Below are 15,961 nucleotides of genomic sequence, written 5' to 3'. Positions count from 1 at the left end.
TGACATATCTAAGGAATCTTCACTGTTCTTATCTCTTTTATCTGGCTATCACCAGTTACGTGCCAACATCCTCCCCCGAGTGCATCTCGGTATCGACCGGGACTGCACTACCGCTTCCTACATCTTCCTACATCCTTGGTCACCGACCGCCGGAGTTCACCACAAGCTGTTTTCACAATCGCTTGTCGTACGTGTCCGTCAGGTGCTTCATGAGCGGTGACCACACGACCTTGAATCCATCCGCTCCTCCACTATCCTTGATCACCTACTCGGACCGTGCGTGAGTCTTCAAACCATTTAGACTGCCTCCTTATAACTGGTAGATATTCCTTTACAAATAGCACCCAAAACCGATCAAGCTGTTGCTGAACAATTTCCAAGGATTTCCGAAGATTTCTGCGTTGCTCGTTAAGATCCACTGCTGATTGTTTTACCCCGTTAGAGCTTCCGATGAGAAAATGATTAGGTGTTGTTAGCGCTTCGGATTCCTCGGAGTCTAGCGGCAAATATGTAAGAGGTCTGGCATTCACCAAATATTCCGCCTTACTGATGATTTGTTTGTAGACCCTCATCGTTCAACTTTCCTTCCGTATATCCGTCCGCCATAGCAGCCTTGACCGATCTCACAAGTCGTTCCCAGGCACCTCCCATGTGAAGTGCGCCTGGAGGAATGAAATTCCACCTTGTATGGTTAGTTGTAAATGTAGTCGAAAGACCTTCAACGATTTGCGTTTTCAGAATCCTATTGGCTCCCTGAAAATTGGCGCCGTTATTCGATGTTATCTCCAATGGAGGCCTCCAACGGGATATAAACCGCCGGACACAGGAAATACATGATGCGGTTGATAGATTATATGCGACTTCGAGATGTACCGCCCTAATGTCGAGACAAGTGAATAACGTAATCCACCTTTTGACTTGCGCGCGCCCTTGTTTTACCAGGATCGGTGCAAAGTAATCAAGGCCTACGTAACTAAATGGCCGAGTATCGATACTGAGCCTTGACACGGGTAGAGGTGCCATAGGTGGAGCCACTGGTAATGATTTTCTTATTTTGCAAATTTGACACGCATTGTACACCTTTCGCGCTATTGATCTGAGTTGTGGAATCGCATAGAGTTGTCGAATTTCGTTCACAGTGGTCTCAAAATTTGCATGCCGATACATTCGATGGTACTTATCAAAAATGAGCCGAGTTACGTGATGCTTCGCTGGCAATATGATCGGATATCTCGTTTGGTATGGTAGATGTTCTGCTGCCCGTATTCTGCTGTTTTGACGAAGAATTCCTTTATCATCCAATGCTGGACAGAGTTGGTATATCACACTAGCTTTTGGGATTTGTTCCCACATTTTGCTGCCCTTCTTCAGTTTTTTTGTAGTACTGTGATCTTATCGACAAAGCATTCAAGTTGTGTTTGATTCAGGATCGTTGTATCTGCTGTAATCAGTTGTTCTTGTTTTAGAGTTCCAAATGATTTCGGTCGAGATTTGTCGATGTTGTTAACGAACCGCAGCATGTAAGCTACCGTACGTTGTAGTCTCTCCCATTTCGAGAACCGTTCGTATGGAATGACTGGTTCAACACAAATATGGTGGAACTTTTCGCTCGCAATTCTTCTCCTTTAACTGCCGACGGCTCAGCAGGGACGGGCCAAAGATCTTCGGCATCCTGCAAAAAATCTGGTCCGGTAAACCACATACTTTCTTGCTTGAAATATGGACCCTGTCGTATCCGCGAAATTATAAACCAAAAACAAAATAAACCGCGTCTGTTCGTATCAAAGATCGTTCACAGAATGACGTGGCTATTGAAGAAAATAATTCGTCATCCCCGAATCAAACTCATTCACTCACATACACACTCACACAGTTCGTTTGCTCTCCTTGACTTTGTTGTACCTTCACGCTCATACTCATACGTACAGCCTCAGCATTTTTTTTTTTTCTAGCACACGCAGATTTTTCAGTGAAGCTTTTACAGCACGGTGTCATTTCATTTTCATTTATTTAGTCCACATCTATACAGATAACACTGAATCAACAATTTGACGCCACAATACACGGTTCGAGGCCGCATCTCTCCATCCTCGAATACGCCCCACGCTCGCCAAGTCGTTCTGCACCTGGTCTGCCCATCTCGCTCGCTGCGCTCCACGTCGTCTCGTACCTGCCGGATCGGAAGCGAACACCATCTTTGCAGGGTTGCTGTCCGGCATTCTTGCAACATGCCCTGCCCATCGTACCCTTCCGGCTTTAGCTACCTTCTGGATACTGGGTTCGCCGTAGAGCTGAGCGAGCTCATGGTTCATTCTTCGCCGCCACACACCGTCTTCTTGTACACCGCCAAAGATGGTCCTAAGCACCCGTCTCTCGAATACTCCGAGTGCTTGCAAGTCCTCCTCGAGCATTGTCCATGTTTCATGTCCGTAGAGGACTACCGGTCTTATTAACGTCTTGTACATGACACATTTGGTGCGGTGGCGAATCTTTTCGACCGCAGTTTCTTCTGGAGCCCGTAGTAGGCCCGACTTCCACAGATGATGCGCCTTCGTATTTCACGACTAACGTTGTTGTCAGCCGTTAGCAAGGATCCGAGGTAGACGAATTCCTCGACCACCTCGAAGGTATCCCCGTCTATCGTAACACTGCTTCCCAGGCGGACCCTGTCGCGCTCGGTTCCACCCACAAGCATGTACTTTGTCTTTGACGCATTCACCACCAGTCCAACTTTTGTTGCTTCACGTTTCAGGCGGGTGTACAGTTCTGCCACCTTTGCAAATGTTTGGCCGACAATGTCCATGTCATCCGCGAAGCAAATAAATTGACTGGATCTGTTGAAAATCGTTCCCCGGCTGTTACACCCGGCTCTGCGCATGACACCTTCTAGCGCAATGTTGAACAACAGGCACGAAAGTCCATCACCTTGTCTTAGTCCCCGGCGCGATTCAAACGAACTGGAGTGTTCGCCCGAGATCTTCACACAGTTTTGCACACCATCCACCGTTGCTTTGATCAGTCTGGTAAGCTTTCCAGGGAAGCTGTTCTCGTCCATAATTTTCCATAGCTCTACGCGGTCTATACTGTCGTATGCCGCCTTGAAATCAACGAACAGATGGTGCGTTGGGACCTGGTATTCACGGCATTTTGAAGGATTTGCCGTACAGTAAAGATCTGGTCCGTTGTCGAGCGGCCGTCAACGAAGCCGGCTTGATAACTTCCCACGAACTCGTTCACTAATGGTGACAGACGACGGAAGATGATCTGGGATATTACTTTGTAGGCGGCATTAAGGATGGTGATCGCTCGAAAGTTCTCACACTCCAGTTTGTCGCCTTTCTTGTAGATGGGGCATATAACCCCTTCCTTCCACTCCTCCGGTAGCTGTTCGTTTTCCCAGATTCTGACTATCAGTTTGTGAAGGCAAGTGGCCAACTTTTCCGGGCCCATCTTGATGAGCTCAGCTCCGATACCATCCTTACCAGCTGCTTTATTGGTCTTTAGCTGTTGAATGGCATCCTTAACTTCCCTCAAGGTGGGGGCTGGTTGGCTTCCATCGTCCGCTGAACTGACGTAGTCATCTCCTCCGCTGCCTTGACTTTCATTGCCTGTACTCTCAGCGCCATTCAGATGTTCCTCGTAGTGCTGCTTCCACCTTTCGATCACCACACGTTCGTCCGTCAAGATGCTCCCATCCTTATCCCGGCACATTTCGGCTCGCGGCACAAAGCCTTTGCGGGATGCGTTGAGCTTTGATAGAACTTGCGTGTATCTTGAGAACGGCACAGCTGTTCCATCTCCTCGCACTCCGCTTCTTCCAGGCGGCGTTTCTTCTCCTGAAAAAGGCGGGTCTGCTGTCTCCGCTTCCGTCTATAACGTTCCACGTTCTGCCGGGTACCTTGCTGCAGCGCGACCGCCCGCGCTGCGTCCTTCTCCTCCAGAATCTGTCTGCACTCTTCGTCGAACCAATCGTTCCGTCGACTTCGACCCATATACCCGACGTTGTTCTCCGCTGCGTCGTTAATGGCTGCTTTGACTGTATTCCAGCAGTCCTCAAGAGGGGCCCCATCGAGCTCTTCCGGCAACGCTGCCTCGAGATGCTGCGCGTATGCAGTGGCGACATCAGGTTGCTTCAGTCGCTCTAGGTCGTACCGCGGCGGTCGTCGGTACCGAACATTGTTGATGACGGATAGTTTTGGGCGCAGTTTAACCATCACCAGATAGTGGTCAGAGTCGATGTTAGCGCCACGATATGTCCTGACGTCGATAATGTCGGAGAAGTGCCGTCCATCAATCAGAACGTGGTCGATTTGTGATTCTGTCTGCAGTGGCGATCTCCAGGTGTACCGATACGGGAGGCTGTGTTGGAAGTAGGTGCTGCGAATGGCCATATTCTTGGAGGCGGCGAAATCAATTAGTCGTAGGCCGTTTTCGTTCGTCAGCCGGTGAGCGCTGAACTTTCCAATAGTCGGTCTAAACTCCTCCTCTTGGCCAACCTGAGCGTTCAAATCTCCTATGATGATTTTGACGTCGTGGCTTGGGCAGCTGTCGTACTCACGTTCCAGCTGCGCGTAGAATGCGTCCTTATCATCATCAGTGCTTCCGGAGTGTGGGCTATGGACGTTGATTATGCTGAAGTTGAAGAACCGGCCTTTGATCCTCAACCTGCACATTCTCTCGTTGATCGGCCACCACCCGATCACGCGCCTTTGCATATCGCCCATCACTATGAAAGCTGTTTCCCAGCTCGTGTGCTGCCGCAGCTCTGGTAGATGGTATGATTACCTCTAAACGTTCGCACCATTGATCCCTTCCAATAAACCTCCTGCAGCGCTAATCCACGGTCCTTGAGCACATCGGCGAGTATGCGTGTGCTCCCGCTGTAGTTGAGAGATTTGCAGTTCCACGAACCGAGTTTCCAATCGCTAGTCTCTCTGCATTGCTGTGGTCTTCGCCGATTGTTCCGGTCCATATAATCTTGTTGATTGATCGTTGCTTGTTTTTAAGGCTGGCTTGCAAGGCCTGACACCAACACCCTAAATTTCCGGAGGACCATTCCTCCTTATTTCCGGTGGACCATGGTGCACAGTTTCACTTTAGAGTCCCTCGCTGGCACTCGGGCGATGATCAGCCGCCCCTAACATGGAGAACAGACGCTGTTGTGAGCCGATCCTGACATGGAGAACAGACGCTCAATAAGATTTGCACCTCCCGAGAGGAGCAAACCCCCCCTTCCCTGTCAGCATACGACCATAGTTCCCACCGGGGTTGGTTACCCGATCTTCCCTAAGGTTGCTCGTATCCCGGCCAGCACCGCGGGGAGGTAGGGATAGGAGTTGCTGGGTAAGAGGCTAAGGACCGCGAGATGGGGTCTATTTTATTCCTTCAGGTACGCGAAGTACCAATGGTACGCTTTACCCAGCATTTGCCGTGCCAGCAGCACGGTGTCATTAACATTAGTTCGAAATAATGCTTCATTAACAATCATTACTGTTAAGAAAATTATTTTGAGCTTTTTAGTGGAATGTCTTCACTTGTCATAAGACGAGTTTGTACAATCCCATTTAATTCCACCACTTAATTGTATCTTGACAGATACGTATTTTGACCTCAACAGTAAGGCCGTCTTGAGTGTCTCGTACTTGACTCGACTACTGAAGACGGCCTTACTGTTGAGGTCGAAATACGTATCTGTCAAGATACAACTAAGTGATAGAATTAAATGGGATTGTACAAACTCGTCTTATGACAAATCATTACTGGTTCGACAAAATTGGGCGCTCAGACGAATAAGTTATCCAGTAAAATTAATTTTTATTTTATTTATTATTTTTATTTTCTTGTACAAACATTTACTTGCTTATCAATTTGGTTTCTTGTATCCATTACATTCACTACATTCGTCTCCTTCTCTACCATTTGAATTATGTTCGAAAAATAGTGTCTGCTCCAAGAAAACCATCAAATACAAACAAACTCTACTTAACAAAATCCGTTTAAAATTTCAGCTAAATAAAATACACTCACATAAAATCACAATACAATCGATGTTTGAACCAAATCCAAATCCAGTTCTAATTAGAGATGGGCAAAACAGCTCATTGCAGCGAGCGGATCTGATTCGTTCGGCGCATTGAAAAAAAAATCAGCTCCTTAGATCAGCTCTTCAGCTCTTTAGTGCTACATATATTAAAAAATAATTCCTAAAATTATTATTTTGATTATGGAGAAATACGGCTTTGGCAGGTTTTGTTCTATTATTGGCAGGGGGGTTTTTGTCGACCAAATTTTATGAAATTTGGCCACAATATTCTTTGATATGCAAAGAATGTTTAGGCCAAATTTGAGCCTAGTCAGTCATAAAAAAACCCTGCCAATAATAGAACAAAACCTGCCAAAGCCGTCTTTCCCCCTATTTAATTATTTAATTATTGTTGAAAAATTTGAAAAATGTATGTTATTTATTCATTAATTTATTCATTCATCATTCATCTATTTGCCTCACTTTGAATTTTTTTAAATGTTAAGCTATAGTGAGGTAATAATTTTAAACTAATTACATTTATTACGCTTTTTCTGACCGTCTAGTTTTGAAGTCTAGGAGTTCATTTAGAATCATCACATTTAATTCTATATATAAAACCCAGATTAATCCACCTAGCGGTGATGGTGCCTTTCTCGTTTATTTCGAGTTAGTAATTTCTACGCACTTTTGGTATGAAAAAAGTATTTTGTCCATAACTTTTGAGCCCATAGTCCGATCCGGCAAATTTTTAATGGGAAACAATGGGACAGGATTCTTCGTCGAACGCAACTTGTTGTGAGTAAATCGGTTAAGGATAAGTGCTCAAAAAATGAGCTATACTTTTTAATGTACTTTTGCATGAAAAAAAAAGTATAACTTCCATAACTTCTAAGCCCATAGTCCGATCGGGTCAATTTTCAATAGGAAACAATGGGACAGGATTCTGCGTCGAATGCAACTTGTTGCAAGCAAATCCGTTAAGGGTAAGTGCCTGAAAAATGGGCTAGACTTTTCCACTCGTTGTTGTCTAGAAAAAAAGTATTTTGACCATAACTTCTGAGCCCATAGTCCGATCCGGCCAATTTTCAATAGGAAACAATGAGAAAGGATTCTGCGTCGAATGCAATTTGTTGCAAGCAAATCCGTTAAGGGTAAGTGCCTGAAAAATGGGCTAGACTTTTCCACTCGTTGTTGTCTAAACAAAAAGTATTTTGACCATAACTTCTGAGCCCATAGTCCGATCCAGCCAATTTTCAATAGGAAACAATGGGACAGGATTCTGCGTCGAATGCAACTTGTTGCAAGCAAATCCGTTAAGGGTAAGTGCCTGAAAAGTGGGCTAGACTTTTGGCAAACTTTTGCGCACATACACACATACACACACACACATACACACACACATACACACACAGACATCACCTCGATTCGTCGAGCTGAGTCGATCGGTATATAACACTATGGGTCTCCGAGCCTCCTATAAAAAGTTTGTTTTTGGAGCGAACATATAGCCTTTACGTATACTTTGTATACGAGAAAGGCAAAACTAACTCAACATGATTTTCTATTAATAATTCTAAGTTACATTTGGTTGGTTTCCTTGGTAACGCTTCTCAAATCGGTTATTTGAATCATTCAGTCTCTGATATGTATACAAACCATATCACGTGTCATAAGTTTTCTCTTTATACTGGTTGCAGTAAAGCAAATGCTTTCTTTGCGCGTGCTTCTAACCATGCGTAATTGACATTTTCATATAAGCGAGCGCATTCATCTACACGCTTAAAGTAAATTACACATCGCATGAATAATTTTCACACATGACGATGTCATCATCGTCATCACGAGAGAATAGCAATCTGTGTGAAAATTATGTGTAAGACATACACAGTCGCACTGTAATGTCTTTTATTCTTTTAATATGTTTAAGAAACTTTGCTTCGAACTGTCAAGTCCATTTTGATCGCCATGATGGCGGTTGCGTTCGGCATGCTGAGAATTTTCGTCATGTTTCAATACGATACAACTAAAATGTGCGACTATAAACATCGCACTTTAGTTTGGTCATATCGAAACAAATGGGGACTTCTCTGAAATAGTATAAAAATGTTGCGATAATTTTCAATTTACATGAAAAAATAAAATTGAGGTTAGGTCCGTTTTCCGACCGCTCTCTCACTGTGTGAAAGGAAAACATCGGAAATCGTTAACCGTTAATTACACTAAAATGAGTAACATGGCAGTTACTCATAATATGTGTTGTCCTAGGTTTGGCCCGTTTTGTGTGAACGAAACACAAAATTGTGTGAATGACTTTAAGCGTGTGGGTGCAGGAAATCAATGCCTTCTTTGCGCGCACTTCTAACTTGACATTTTCATTCAAGCGAGCCAAATCAAATGCAAGTCCATTCTTAATTAAATTCATTGAACCTAAAATCAAATCCAAATTCTATTCAAATACAATCTAAATCCTATCCGAACCCAATCCAATCTAATTAAAATCCAATCAAAATTCAATTCAAATCCAATCAAAATCTAATCCAATTTAAACTCAAATTCGAATGCAAATCCATTCTTAATTCCAATCCAAATTCAACCTTAATCAAATCCAAATTCAATTCAAATCCAATTATAATCCATTCTAAATCCAATGCCAAATCAGTCCCATCTAATCAAAATCCAATCCGAATTCAACTGAAATTCAAGTTCAATAAAAATCCAATCCAAATTGAATCTTAATCCAATTCAATCTAAACCAGATTCTAAAGCAACCCCATTACTAATCCAATCGAAAATCAATGAACTTAACCCATAAAACTGTTTTCAAATTCAATGTAAATCTTGTTCAAATCAAATAAAAAATCAGTCTGATTTCAATGACATCCATATCTAATACATTGATCTAAAATCTTTTTATGAAATAAATCCAAATCAATTCTTATTTTAATACAGTCCACTATTTATTGGATCAAAATCATGCTAAATCAGTTCAAGCATCTGGAATCAATCTCAATTTAATTTAAATTTAAACGACCGACTGCGTGGGAATAAAATTAGGTCCAATCCAATCGAATACAAATTTTATCTAAATGATATTAAAACGTAGTACAAATTCAAAAGAAATTAGTTCAAATCTATTTCATTTCCAATCCTAATGAAATACGATTCAAAATTAAAACCTATTCAATTCCGATGTAGAAATTATTCAGACTAATTCAACCGATTTAACTTTTCATGTAATCCAATAAATACAAACTTAATTTAAATCTAATGCAGACTTTAAGCAAATCTTTGTGGTCTAATTTGTGGTCAAGCTTAAACCATATCTATTCCAAAATCAGACAATCTAAATCAAAACAAGTTGAAATTACTCTGAATCCATTTTATTCCATAAGGATTTTAGTCTTATCCCGTTATTTATTTTTACTAATTCTTAAAATGCCATGCAAAATTGCCAGTTTTGCATAACAATTCGAGACCAAAATTTTGTGTGGCACTAATCAACTTCGATCCCAATTCGAATCCAACTCTTTCAATCAAAATTGAATTCAAATCCAGTCCAAATCTAAATGCAAATACGCAAATGTATGCAAATAATCTTTCTTCTATCAACTTATTCTCAAAACATCATAACTGCAGTTTTGCTTAAAAGATCGTGAAATATTTATGAGTTTAAAATAGCAAATTCTGTATCCATTATAAAATCATTTTATGCAATATATTAGTTTTCAACAAAGTTTTCAATCAGCAAAAAAATCGGAACTAAATCAATATTTATTTTGAATGCAATTCGGGGCCGAGTCTTAATCATCATTTATTAATTATTAAAATTGATTTTCTATACACAAAAATTATCAATTTTGTTAAAAAAAAAATGATCGAACAAAGAATAGTTCGCTTTACTTCATAGTCAGTTACAGCTGATTTTTTTTTATTCCACGCAAAACTTTGTATTTTTGTATTTTTTGATTTCGCTGTAATTTTGCATATATATTCTTTATGGTCAAAAAACATAATAAGCATCATTGGTTTGTCATTTTGACTCTAGCCTAACTTTTGACAAGGGCATAAGCAAAAACATTTGACCACTTTCAAAAATATATAACTTAAAAACGGCTTGCTTCATCATTTTGTAATCAATGGGACTATGTGCGGTAAGACGCGCGGCTACAAAACAAGACCATGCTGAGGGTGGCTGGGTTCGATTCCCGGTGCCGGTCTAGGCAATTTTCGGATTGGAAATTGTCTCGACTTACCTGGGCATAAAAGTATCATCTTGTTAGCCTCATGATATACGAATGCAAAAATGGTAACTTGGCTAAGAAACCTCGCAGTTAATAACTGTGGAAGTGCTTAATGAACACTAAGCTGCGAGGCGATTCTGTTCCAGTGTGGGGATGAAATGCCAATAAGAAGAAGAAGAAGATGTGAAAAAAATACACAGTAAAAAAAAAGTTTAATCATTGAAAAGAAAATTTCAAAATCGATTTTCTCAAAAACGATTTTTACAATATTTTTTATTTGTTGATATGTTGTAGCAGATAATATATGTACTTTTTTTGCACTATGGGCCGTAATGGAGAAATGATGGACAGAAAAGTTATATATATTTTTAAAATAAGTCTGTTTTTCAAAAATGGCCGAAATTTTTTTTACGTTTTTATCAACTCGATTTTATGAAAGTACCTAAAATAAAAAAAAATCTTAAGAATTTTTTCGGAAATAAATTTAGGAATTTCTTTGGAACATTCCTGTAGGATTTCCTTAAATTTTTTCAGAAATTAATTCGGAAATTTCTTAAAAATTCCTATAGGGCTCCCTTACTAAGTTCCTTGACCTTTTTCCTGATATTCCCAGCGGAATTCGTTCAGATCTACCTTTACAAATTCCTTGGGAATTTCTACGGGTAATCCTTCAAAAATTCCTCCAGATCTCCATTTCTTTTGAAGTTTTTCAGGAATCTCTTCAGAAATGCTTTCAAAACTCCTTTAGAAATTTCTTCGGAAATTCTTTTGAAAATTCCTTCGAAAACTGCTTTTGGGATACATTCGGAAATTTTGTTAGAGATTCCTCTGACAATGTCTGAAGGGATTTCTACAACATTACTTCAAAAAGTTCCTTCTGCTTTTTCTTCGGAAATTCCTTCGGTTCTTTCGGGAATTCCTTCAAAAAAATTTGCCGGAAGTGCCTTTAAAACTATTTTTGACATTACTTCAAGAATTCTCTCAAAATTTCTTTAAGAAATTCCTTCGGAAATTCTTCTTAGGTTTCATCGGAAACTATTTCATTCCTTAATAATTTTCCGAGTGAATTCCTGCAGGAATATTGTATGATTTTAATAAAGGAATTTCCTAAAGAGATCCTGAATGGATTTTTCGAAAAAATAACTATGAGGAGATTCACAGAGTACGGCACGCAAAAATTGGCGATTTTCAACACCCCCACCCCCCTTCGTAACACTTTTTGTGATTCTATCACAAACGCCCGAATGACACTCGCCCGAATTCCATTCGCCTGAATGTAACAGTCGCCCGAATGAATAGGCCATATATTTATGTACACCTCCAGATTCTATAATAACATGTTATTTATCCTAATCATATTAAAAGAAAAAATATGCCAATCACCTGGAATATATGAACGTACCAGTTTGTCTTGTTTTTCATTCTTTTCTGCTATTTTAAATGGCTTCTTAGCCGGCAGTGGTCGTAGGGTATCAGTGGTCGCATTTTCATTTCTTCTAGCTGGAAATGGTAAAGCGTATTCCACTTATTGTGCCACTCTAAAATGTTATTGGAAGTTCGAGGAATACTGTTTAGGGTATTTTCATAGACCGACCATAGTGAAGGGGAGAAAAGTTGGTCTATAGTGGTCTTTTTGTGCGTTGATTGGCGACCATTTACATAAGTCCGCTACGTTAGGCATAATAAGTACGTTAGGCGCAATGGACGTTACGCATTACGGACGATAGGGATGATGTGCGTTAGGCATAATGATTATGCCTAACGGGTACATCCCATTCACATAATACTTGCTTACATAAAAAAATACGTTTCTTTGGGCAAGATTTTCGAACCTTCTTGAATGCCTTTTTTATATCTTAAGGCTCAAGATAAGTTGGGCGATGAAAAGAGCTTTCTGAATGATTCAATACCGGCGGTGTGTCGTCTGTCTCTTTCCGTCCTTCGAAAAATTGTGATTGTGGTAGTGCAACACCAAGAAATACCACAAATACTCATTAAAAATACGGATTTATGTAGTGGTTAGGTGCTAAGTGCTAAGGTAACAAACTTTTTATAGGCAAGTTGAAGCCTGTAATCCTTCCCGTATGTCTATTGCAATCCTAATCGCTGATGTTTTCTAAAATCAAAACTTTGGTTGGGGAGAAAGAAACATCCTTGAAACTTGAATTTGGGAAGACACGTTCCTCAGCATTAATCTCAGCCATCTTAAAATCCAATAGTTTATACTCTGGATCTAACGATACTGATAAATCAAGACAAAATTTTCAAAACGACTTATCAGCATTTGTTATCAAAGATTCAAACGACGATTTGACGAATCTGATAGAACTCCCACGCAAACCAACACCATCAACAGGTAGTGGAATCCTTCCCCTACCTATTGATGGTGTTGGTTTGCGTGGGTGAGCTATCAGATTCGTTAAATCGTCGTTTGAATCTTTGTTTACAAAAGCAGATAAGTCGTTTTGAAAATTTTGTCTTGAAATTTCATTCCATCAATGAACAAAAAGTTGTATCATACGTTCCCGTTATACCAAGGGAACGAATTGACGATGTTGATCTTTGCCTACAGTTCCGTGAATTGTGAACACTGGAGCAAATTGTTGTGGAGTAGTTGAGAATTTTCCGTCAGTTATTCAAATCTTGGCTTGTGCTTACAACACTGAATGATGTGTTGAAGGAAATAGAAAGATCGTCCCAGGATAGTCGATCGCAAGAAAGGTTCTGCGTCCAATGTTGTCACATAGCATCTGTCGATATGCACATATATATCGTCACATTCTGATTATTATAAGAGTTCATCACGTCGTCACCGACGTTACATTATACGAGGTGGCTCGTTTTTGCTTATCTTCAAAACGAATTTTGCTTGAACCTTAATACTTAGGGAAGAAATCATCTTTTCAATACATTTAGAAAGAACAATGCATGAAGAAAAGAAAGGTTGAAGAAAATTGATATTTGCGCCTCTTATTTTTGACAATTGGTTTAAATAAATACCCTTGCAACGTTATTTTTCGCTACAGCTCTTATTATTCCGTCAGGTTGTGACTCATTTCAGAATCTTTGTGGACCTGTATAAGTGACCAGCATACATAAAACATATTTTAATATCTGATTCTCTCAACAATGCTGAGCGATTGAAACTTTATTTTCTATGTGAATGAATTGCAAGCCAGTGATGAGTAAATTTTATTCATAATCAATGTTAAATGGGGCTTTGCACCTCGGGAAAGTTTTTCACCGGATTTTGGTCCCTGTGCTAAAAATCTGCGGACCAAATTTCCGAGGTGTGAAGCTACCTTAAAGGACTTTATGCATTCGTATATAAAGAAATCAAGTCATTATTTGAATATTGTGAAAAAGAAAATACATAACGTCGTTATTTTTCTTATTATATACATGTGAGAGACGTGAACAACAAAATGTGAGATTAGTAGGAAATCAATTATACTATTTCTTTTTATTAGTCACAAAAAATCTTTTCAACAAGTAAGGTGAAGAGTTTATTCGGGCATATAGTTTATTCGGGCGAATGATCCATTCGGGCGTTTGTCATTCGGGCGAGTGCCATTCGGGCGTTTGTGATAGAACCCTTTTTGTATCAAATCTTTAAATTTTTTATATGCATCGTCCCGCTCCTCGGAACCACCCCTCCCTCTAGAAGCGTGCCGTACTTTGTGGATGGCTCCTTTATGAATTTCCGCATAATAATTCTCATAGATTTTACGAAGGATTTCCCAATGAAATTTCCTAAAAAATGCCCGTAGGTTTCTTCCATAAATTCCTTCTGGAACTCAACCAAGAACTTTTTTTGACCATTCTGTCAAATTTCAGGAAAAATATTCAAAAATATTTCAGTTTGGATTGTCATCGTGCCCCAGTCTTACTCAGCCAGAGCTCGTTTTCAGTTATGTTGATCATCTGGTCGGGGTTCTGCCAAATCACACCAAGCGCCAATGAAAAATTTCCAATTTTTTAGCCTACGTTTTCGTGTAACAGATTCAATTAATCACAAATTGCATCGGTCATCGATCAACGCCATAACTGAGGATATCCTACAACAAATGTACGCATGATTTGACATAAAATACTTTCCGTTTTCTTTTTGCGGGCAAAATATCACTTGGTGCGGTTTGGCTGAACCCCGGCCATCTAGTGTTGAGATTTGTGCGTTCAAGAACGCGAGGAGCGGAGTATACTGCCGATAGTGACTGTCCTTAGTGGATTCCATCATGTAAGTCTGTCCAGGATTCAGGGGTTGCAGCATGTGAACGAAGTAGCACTGTAAATTATCTAAATAAACTAGATATGCAGCCGCTCGAATATTAATCAATTGTATATGTAGCTCAAAGAATAGCAGTACCAATTTTTCTGAAACTTAGATATATTGAGAAGTAAATGACAAGAGTGTATTGAAGTCAGAAATAATTTTTGAAAAACGTTATTGACAAATTATCCCTATGACACCGAAATCAAATTCTCAACACTGCTCAGGGGTCACGAAAAGTGAAAAGTGAAAGTATACTCTAATATTAGTTGTGGGGAACCGAAAGACTCGCGGTTTGGTCGAGGTAAGGCAATACAATTAGGGGCCATCCACAAAGTACGTCACGCTCCTAGGGGGGAGGGGGGATTACGATCAGCGTGACGACTCATACAAAAATTTTAGAGGTTTAATACAAAAAGTGTGACGTAGGGGGGAGAGGGGGTTGAAAATCGCCAATTTTTGCGTGACGTACTTTATGGATCTTCCCTATGCAATAGGAAAGGAATGGGAATAATGTTTGACAATGTTTCACATCTGTAACGAGACAAACAATTTTTGGGAGACAGCAACTAGAGTACTCATTAGTGTCCCCGAAAATTGACTGTGCAATATTGCAATATTAATTGTATTAATTATATAATATTTCAGTTTTAATCCACTGAAGTCAATTTTGAATCCAAAAATCTGCGTTAAGGTGAATTGCGTTTGTGTCCAATTTCACAACTTTTTGGCGCATAACTCAGGAAGGTTTGAGGTTTGAAGAAATCCAAAATGATCGTTTATAAATCGTACTTTACATACACGAATGTGAATATAGTTTTTACTACAATTAATTGGTTTTTAAACTATACTGTTAGTTTCTGTAATTCCCACTCATCGTGTCAATAGGGGTCGTACACTAATTACGTGAGTACTTATGAGGGGAGGGGGGGTCTGCCATTTTCTTACGCTCCATATAAATAAAACATAATTTGTATGGGAAAAATCTTACATGGGGGGAAGGGGGGAGGGGGTTGAAAAACCCTAAAAAAAATGCTTACGTAAATAGTGTACGGCCCCATATTATATATATATTCCCTCCAAAAAATAAGCTTTTGAAAAGCGACTCCTCGACAAATTGAAATCACAATTTGTGTGTGTCTAGGAGTGTGTCTGCCCAATAATCGTATTTTTGCGTGATCTTAGGAATAGTGACTGTGTTGTTGGTTTATAATTATGAATGCGCTAAAAACGTTAATCCGCTAGTCATAAATGTCATAGTTATTAACAGAGATAAGATGTTAACGATGGAGATTGTGATGATGAAGAACAACGCAATTAAACCAAACCTAAAGCTAGTGGCGAGTTGAATTACTACTGTATAACTGTTGTTCGCAAGCGAATTGAGCCACCACAAACTGTCAACATGGAGTGCATACTCGATCT

The 15,961-nt window shown here is 40.0% G+C and overlaps 1 pseudogene; it reads right to left on the bottom strand.

Annotated features, from left to right (window-relative positions):
* Nucleotides 1-543: 543 nt before the first annotated feature.
* Nucleotides 544-15,961, bottom strand: part of LOC134206564 (uncharacterized protein DDB_G0271670-like) — a 66,981-nt pseudogene continuing 51,563 nt past the window's right edge.

The sequence above is a fragment of the Armigeres subalbatus genome, chromosome 1, assembly GCF_024139115.2.
Source record: "Armigeres subalbatus isolate Guangzhou_Male chromosome 1, GZ_Asu_2, whole genome shotgun sequence".
Lineage (NCBI taxonomy): Eukaryota > Metazoa > Arthropoda > Insecta > Diptera > Culicidae > Armigeres > Armigeres subalbatus.
The sequence above is the reverse complement of the archived record's forward strand: the minus strand, read 5'-3'. Positions and strand labels throughout refer to the sequence as shown.